At 36.5% G+C, this 8,847-nt stretch overlaps 1 long non-coding RNA gene across 1 annotated transcript; it reads right to left on the bottom strand.

Moving 5' to 3' along the window:
• Positions 1-637: 637 nt before the first annotated feature.
• On the bottom strand, positions 638-2,433 carry LOC141290278 (uncharacterized). Its single transcript, XR_012340084.1, has 2 exons — positions 2,318-2,433; positions 638-1,055 (listed from the first exon to the last, which is right to left on the bottom strand). It is a non-coding gene; the product is annotated as an uncharacterized lncRNA (long non-coding RNA).
• Between the last annotated feature and the right edge of the window lie 6,414 nt (positions 2,434-8,847).

The raw sequence follows: 8,847 nt of genomic DNA on the forward strand, positions 1-8,847 counted from the left end.
TGCATTTGTCAATTTGAGAAGTACAGAAAGTGCAAATACGAGGTTGTGGAAGAGGAGGATAAGGAAGAGCAAAACCAAAAACTGATAAAATTAGAGCTACTTGTGATAGACCATGTTCTTGTGCATGGAATGACAGAGGCAGCATAAAGTAGCCTGATATTAGCAGATTGTCTGTGGCCACTAAAATCAGTTGGAAAGTTCAAAAGAAGAATGGAAGAGAACTTTTTTTTTATTTTGTATTTTGGTATTTTGTATAATTTCAATATATTCTTGTGTAGAATCCAGTCCTCCAGCTCTGACCTAGCTCTAAGATGTGATCCTTTTTTACAAGATGATATACTGTAAGATGACATATTTTGCAGAAAAAAATAGATACCTAAGTGTACACACACTCAAAAGAAATCACACCTAAGTTTGGTGAATGTACATATATATATAGTATATATATATACAGTCAAGCCTGAAATTATTCATACCCCTGGCAAATTCGGACTTAAAGTTACTTTTATTCAACCAGCAAGTGTTTTTTTTTTTTTTTTTTTTGATTAGAAATGACACAGGCGTCTCCCAGAAGATCTTTTATTTACATTTGAACAAAAAGTGGCATGTCCAGAATTATTCATACCCTTCTCAATAATCAATAGAAAAGCCTTTATTGTCTATTACAGCAATCAAACGCTTCCTATAATTGCTGACCAGCTTTTTGCATGTCTCCACTGGTATTTTTGCACAATCATCTTTAGCGATGAGCTCCACCTCTTTCAGGTTGGAGGGTCTCCTTGCCATCACCCTGATCTTTAGCTCCCTCCACAGATTCTCAATTGGATTTAAGTCAGGACTCTGGCTGGGCCACTGCAAAATGTTCATGTTTTTGTCTTCTAACCATTTCTTCACCACTTTTGCTGTGTGTTTTGGGTTGTTGTCGTGCTGAAATGTCCACTGGTCCCCAAAGCCAGGTTTCTCTGCAGACTGCCTGATGTTGTTGTTGAGAATTTTGATGTATTGCTCCTTTTTCATGGTGCCGTTTACTGTGATTAGGTTCCCTGGTCCACCGGCTGAAAAACACCCCCAAAACATTAGGTTCCCACCACCATGTTTGACAGTGGTTAAAGCAACCCTAATAACGTCACATTTAGCCCCGGAAGGTGTCTCTCACATTGTCCCACAGCAACATTAAAACAGTGTAGATTAGTGCGCAATGTTTTATTTATTTATATTTTCATTTAACATATTTATAATATTGGGGCCATCCATTTTTTTTACATGACACAATAATTACTTTCCCTGGTAATTAGTTACTTTCCGTTACTATTTGTGAGAAGTAGTAACTATAACTAATTACTTTTAGTAACATGCCCAACACTGTTAATTACTTACCCTCATGTTATTCCAAACCCATAAGACCTTCGTTTATCTTCGGAACACAAATTAAGATATTTTTGATGAAAATCCGAGAGCTTTTTGACCTTGCATAGACAGCAGCACAACTGACGTGTTCAAGGCCCAAAAAGGTAGCAAGGACATTGTTAAAATAGTCAATGCGACATCAGTGGTTCAACCGTAATTTAACAAAGCTATGAGAATACTTTTTGTGCACAAAGAAAACAAAAATAATGACTTTAGTCAACAATCTTTTTCTTCTTATCTTCTTTTTGCCTTTATTTTAGGACAGCAGATAACCGACACGAAAGCCAACAGTTTGACTTAATGCATCTTTTAAAGGAAGATGTCAATTAAGATATGAGAATACATGCTTTTATTACAATGATCATTTCGAGCAGTTCTTCTCTTCTTCTTTTCTTGAGTCTGGCTCTCCTTGTTGATTTAATTTCCTTGTTTTGTCGCATGGGATGCCAGCTGGCAGTAATTCGAAACACCAACTGTTTTTGTTCTGTTTTACCCAAAAAAGTAAAAAAGGTACAGAAATGTAGCTTTAGTTACAGAATGTTCTAAATAAATGAGAAATGCTGATTTGTTTTCTAGGTAGTTTGCTACATATTTTATGATCATACAGACTTGAAAACAACCCTGGATTTACCTGAGCTCCTCAGGGAAAACTAGTCCCTGTCTAAACAGGACTAAAGAGAGATATAGTATTTGATGATTTAATACATTTATTTTAATACAGGAATAGTCCTTCTCAGCAGCACTAAGAATTTTCCACTCAAACAATTACTGAATCCATCAAATTTGTATCCATTTGCGTATGACAGTTCTTTGAAATCGAATCAAGAGTAATGGAAGATGTGCATCTCTTTTCATTGTTTAAAGGTCTGAAAACATCTGGAAAACACATTAAATTTGTCCACATACTTACCTAAAAGTGTAGCCGTCAGCCACGCAGACTCCTGCGCATTAAACTGCTTTGCAGTCACAACACCACAGACTGGTCTGAGTGACATGTTGTCAAACACAGGCACTCAGAGATTAGGCGGCTCTTATCTACATAGCTGAGCTGCTGAATCAGCAGTGTGAAGCGCTAGACTGAGCATGCTCTCAGGACTGACGCCTGGCTCAGGGTGGCAGTTGTTTATCTCTGCAGGATGTTAGTCAGGGCCCCCGGGAGCAGGGTTATGGAACAGGCATGTCTACAAGAGCTTCTAGAGCAGTCCTGGGTGTCATAACACTGACTCATGACCCAGTACCGCGAGAGGCCACGGCATCACGCATGCATCCTTGTTGACTCAAAAATTCAGTGTTGAGAGACGAGCTCATGAAATAACAATCACAGTATGAAAGATGAAAGCCATCCAATCCTCCGGCTCTTGCCTTTTCTTAAGACTTTCGGCATGATCTGAAACCACAGCACTTCTGCCAAGCAGCTGTTAAGGTCACAACCAAGGGGGACTTCAGAACAAACCAATGAAGTGCTTTCCAATACTGAGACCAGTCATTTTTTTTTTCTTTTTGTGAAAGACTGACTTTTACTTTATTTAATTTATTTTTTCTAGTTTATAGAACATAGAATTGAATCAAAGACCTGGAGGGATGAATGAATGAATGCATCTGCCACAGGATAAAAATAAATAAATAAATAAATAAATAAATAAATAAATAGTCACTGTGACTATTTGTCTTACAATTTAGACTTTTTTTCTCACAAAATTGTTTCTCATAATTGCGAGGAGAAAAATCTGAATTGTGAGATACAAACAGAATTACAAAATATAAATGTGAAATTCTGAAACAAAAATTGTATAAATAGTGCGATATAAACTAAAATACCCTTTTTTATTTTGTGGCAATATTAAATAACAGAATTGCAAAATGTAAATGAGAATTTTGAGAAAAAAACAGTTCCCTTTTTATTTTGTGGCAAAATAAAATAAAATAAACATTGCATGTTACATGTGTTACATGTTACAAAAAAAAAAAAAAACATTTTTGTGGCAAAATAAAATTAAATATAAAATTTAATTAAATTACATTACATTAAAACATAAAATAAAAATGTAAAAAAAATTGCAAGATGTAAACTCAGAACTCTGAGAAAAAAACAAAAACTATTTCCTTTTTTGTGGCAAAAAAAAAAAAAAAAAAAAAAAAAAATATATATATATATATATATATATATTATTTTTTAAAATAAATTGCAATAAAATAAATCTAAATAAAAAATAAAAATAAAATAACAGAATTGCAAGATGTAAATTTAGAATGCTGAGAAAAAGCAATTACCTTTTTATTTGGTGGCAAAATATAAAATAAAATAAATACATAAATAAATAATTGCAAGGTGTACTTTCAGAATTCTGAGAAAAAAATACAATATTTTATTTTGTGGCAAAATAAAACAAAATAAAAAGTAAAGAATTGCAAGATGTAAATTCTCTTTTTATTTTGTGGCAAAATAAAATATAAAATAAATAAAAGAATTGCACGATGTAAACTCAGAATTCTGAGAAAGAAAATACCCTTTTATGTTAAAAAATAAATAAAATATATTTAAAATAAATAAATAAAATAACAAAATTGAAAAACAATTTCCTTTTAATTTTGTGGCAAAAAAAAATGCAAGATGTAAACTTAGAATTGTGAGGAAAAAAACAAATCCCTTTTTTATTTTGTAAAAAAATAAGATTAAAAAAATAAATAATAAATTAATAAAATAATAAATAATAGAATTGCAAAAACACTTCCCTCTTTATTTTGTGGCAAAATACAATAAATTAAATTTTAATAAAATAAATATAAAATAAAAATAAATAAAATAACAGAATTGCAAAATGTAAACTCAGAATGCTGATAAAAAGCAAATACCCTTTTATTTTGTGGCAAAATAATAATAATAAAAAAAAACAATTCCTTTTTTTTTTGTGGCAAAATAAAATACCAAAAAATAAATAAGATAAGATAACAATTTGCAAGATGTAAACTCTGAATTCTGAGGGAAAAAAACAATTTTCTTTTCTATTTTGTGGCAAAAAAATTCTGAGAAAAAAAAAAAGAGTCAAAATTGGTCATTTAATTAATTGAATTAATAATTAAAGTCATTTAATTGGTGGAAACAAACTTTCATATTTAAGTGTTATGTGAATTATATCTGAATTATATATATAAGACTTAATTTGTTTTTCACAAGGGAATGAACTAATTTGCTAAAATGAATCAAACTTTTCAATGCTACTTATGAGAGAGACAACTGTTTAGAATGAACTGATTCACTAGAATGAATCCTACTTTCCAACAACACTTTTGAGAGAGAGAGTCGACACAGAATGAACTGAACCAACTCATTAGAATGAATTAAGCTTTTGAGTGATTCAGAGAGCAAGAGAGCTGAAAGCATGTTTGATAATCACAGATCTCTTATCAGTGTTGCATATGCCATACATTGCGATCATAAACTACGTTTAGTCTATTACTCCTCAACACTGAGAAGAATCACACCTATCCAGCAAGCAAAGAGTCAGGAGGGCAGGCACCTCACAGTTAGCCAATCAGAAACACTCTCTACCTGTCAATCATTTTGTGTTTACTTTGTATGTTGTGTTTTGGATGTTGGGGTTCCCACTAGACTTAAGCAGTAAAACTAACTTGACTAAGAACTTATTATACAACTAACGCCACGCAATGGTAGTGAAACGGCTGTCCGAGCCACTAGTCTGTTCCTCATTAGCGGTGTGTAGATTGTCCTTATCTCTCCTTATTTCCTCAAGACCTCAGCACCCTTGACTGGTAATAAGGGCTTCTCTCTTCGCTTGACCTTTTTTCTGACCCCGAATATAAGCTGCTAAGCGCTAATTTCATTATCGGGTGAAAGGTCATGATACCTGTGCTCTCCGGGCCCTGCTCTAATCAGCCGCTGTGTAATAGTGAGTGTCCAGTTACACCCCCTGTCTCTGATGCTAATGGCTGTGCTTGGGGTCGCAGGCCAAAGATCAGGGGTCAGGTCAGAGGCCTGGGAACTTGGGGCGAAGCAGATCTATGCAGGAAAGCGGGTCAGCCCAGATGGCTCTAGCAGCCATCTGATGGTTATGAAAATCGAGCTAAATTAGATTAGCACGTAGTGAACTGAATCTGAATCAAGGCTTTAGAAGTTTTGGGCTTTATGTGTGTTTTTATTTCTGAAGTGTAATAGTTCTGTTATTCCATTTCTATTGTATAGTCCCTTATGCTCGCCAAGGCTGCATTTATTTGATCAAGCAGTAAATGTTTTCTTTATAATTTTAAACATACTTTATTTCTTTGATCAAAGCTGAATTTTTAGCATTATTACTCCAGTCTTTGGTGTCAGAAATAATTCTAATATGCGATTTGATGATCAAGAAATATTTATTTTTATTATCAATGTTTTTAAAAACAGTTGTGTTGCTTAATGGTGTTGTGGCAACCATGGCAAATTTTGTTTTTCTGGATTCTTTGCAAAAGAAAATATTTAAAAGAACAGCATTTATTTAAAATTTAAAACTTTTGTAACATTATAACATGTTTTTACTGTCACTTTTGATCAATGCATCAATTCTGAATAAAAAAAAATAATTTTGTTAAAACTTTTGAACATTAGTGTACTTTCTAGAGGGGAAAGCTGTTTTTAACAGCAAAAGGTTCAATATAAATTATGATCTAATGACAGCATCTGTGACAAGCTGTGAATCACCACAGGCATTAACACTGTAAAAGTTAAACTAAGGCTGATAAAAACAACTGTTAAAATTGCCTTGTTAGTACAAGGATGTTATGCAGTGCAGTTCAAAATATTATGATCAATAAGATTTTATTTTATTTTATTGTTTTAAAAAAATCACTCACCAATGCTGCATTCATTTTATATATATATATATATATATAAAAATAAATAAATAAAAATAAAAAAACCAGAAAAACAGTAACATTGTGAAATATTCTTAAAATTTAAAATAACCGTTTTCTGTTTTAATATACATTTCTGCAGTTCCAAAAGATTGGGATCAGTAAGATTTTTTATTTTATTTTATTGTTTTAAAAAAGTGTCTTATGATCACTCACCAATTCTGCATTTATTTTATACAATTTAAAATAACTGTTTTCTGTTTTAATATAGATTTGTGCACACACACACACACACACACACACACACACACACACACACACACACACACACACACACACACACAGTAACACTGTGAAATATTATTAAAATGGAAAATAACAGTTTTTTTTGTTTTAATATACATCTATTCAAAATTGAAATCTTTTCTAACAATACAAGTCTTTACGATTGTATCACTTTTTCAATTTAACACATTATTGCTGAATTAAAATATTAGTTTATTTTAAAAAAGAAGGAAAAACGTAGTTTTCAATGGTTACAAAAGATTTCTTTTGATTAAAAATATTTTAAATAAATGCTGTTCTTTTTAAATTGTTATTCATCAAATAATCCTGATAACAGTATTACAAGTTTCATAATAAATAAATAAATACACTGCCGTTCAAAAGATTAGGATAAGTATGATTTTTTAAAAACGTATTTTTTAAAAAGTCTCTTATGCACATCAAGGCTGCAATAATTAAAAAAACAGAAAAACAAAAATATTGTGAAACATTATTGCAATTAAAAATAACTGTTCAATATAAAATATAAAATAGAAGTCTGTTATTTTAAATAGATTTCAATTCATTCACTTAGACTATAGAAATATCACCATCCCTCATATTCAGCCTTTAACCAGGTATAGAGACATATTTTATGTTCGAACTGCTTTTGAGGGTGACTCAGAGCAGGTTACCCAACATTTTCAGTGGTAGAAATATGCAGAATTGAGAGAAAGTGCAATACCATGAAACGTCTCGGGTTACGTATGTAACCTTAGTTCCCTGAGGGAACGAGACGCCGCGTCTAGAAACGCTATGGGGAACGCCATTGGCGGGCCGCACTCTGAATCATGTCTACAACCAATGAAATGACGGGAGTGACGTCACAGGCGCGGTGACGTCATCGACCAGGAAGTATAAAGCACGTGCGTTTGAAGCCCGCGGCAGCTCTAAGGAATGAAGCGAGCGCCGCAGGGGCGGGAATTATGGTCCGAGACGCGGCGTCTCGTTCCCTCAGGGAACTAAGGTTACATACGTAACCCGAGACGTTCCCTTCCGGGAACTCGAGCCGCGTCTAGAAACGCTATGGGGAACGAGACTACCAACGCCCCCATAATTTCCAGGACCCTGCGCTGTGTCTGCTTGACCAGGGTGGAAAGAAAAGGAGCCCTTGTCTAGCATTCCGGGGACAAGAAGGCCCTGTGGACCTCGGCCCTCGGGCACACGAGGAAAGGTAGTCTTCCTCTGTCTGGTCGCCAGCCAGAGCGAGAGGTACTCCGCGGCCCTCAGGCACACGCAGAGTCTTAGTCCTTTGTCTGGGAGATAGCCAGAACAAGAGGGACTGCAATAACCACTGTCTATGTGGACAGAAGGAAAGTGGTCCTCGGTCCTCAGACCCACGAGGACGGTGTACTCGACCTCAAGAGTACTCCTCGGCCCTCAGGCTCGCGAGGAGAAAGTAGTCCTTTGTCTGGGGTTCCGCCAGAGCAAGAGGGACTCAAGAGCTCGGCCTGGTACTCCGCCAGGACGCGAGGGAATAAGCCTTTGTCTAGCCTTGTGCGGACAAGAGGGCACTGCAGTCCCCGGCCCTCAGGCACACGGGGAGGACAGTATGGGCCTCTGCTTGGTAGCCAGCCGGTGCAGGAGGCACTCCTCGGCCCTCGGGCAGACGAGGAGTCTTAGTCCTTGGTCTGGGAAAGGCCAGAACCAGAGGGACCGAAGTACACTCAGTCTGGTGGACTTCCAGAACGCGAGGAAGATAAACCATTGTCTAGTGTTCCACGGACAAGAGGGTGATATGATCCTCGGCCCTCGGGCTCACGAGGATGGAGTTCTCGACCTTTGCCTGTTTACATTAATAGGTGCAGAGGGAGAGACGGACCTCAGCCAGGTGGTCCACCTCTGTCTGGTCGCCAGCCAGAACGAGAGGTACTCCTCGGCCCTCGGGCTCACGAGGAGAGGTAGTCCTTTGTCTGGGGTTCTGCCAGAGCAAGAGGGACTCAAGAGCTCGGCCTGGTACTGCTCCAGGACGCGAGAGAATAAGCCTTTGTCTAGCTTTGTGCGGACAAGAGGGCACTGCAGTCCCCGGCCCTCAGGCACACGGGGAGGACAGTATGGGCCTCTACCTGGTAGCCATCCAGTGCAAGAGGCACTCCTCGGCCCTTAGGCAGACGAGGAGTCTTAGTCCTTGGTCTGGGAAAGGCCAGAATCAGAGGGACCGAATTACGCTCGGTCTGGTAATCTTGCCAGCATGCGAGGGAAATGGACCATTGTCTAGCATTCCGCGGACAAGAGGGTTGTAAGATCCTCGGCCCTCGGGCACACGAGGAT

This window comes from Garra rufa, chromosome 17, assembly GCF_049309525.1.
Source record: "Garra rufa chromosome 17, GarRuf1.0, whole genome shotgun sequence".
NCBI lineage: Eukaryota > Metazoa > Chordata > Actinopteri > Cypriniformes > Cyprinidae > Garra > Garra rufa.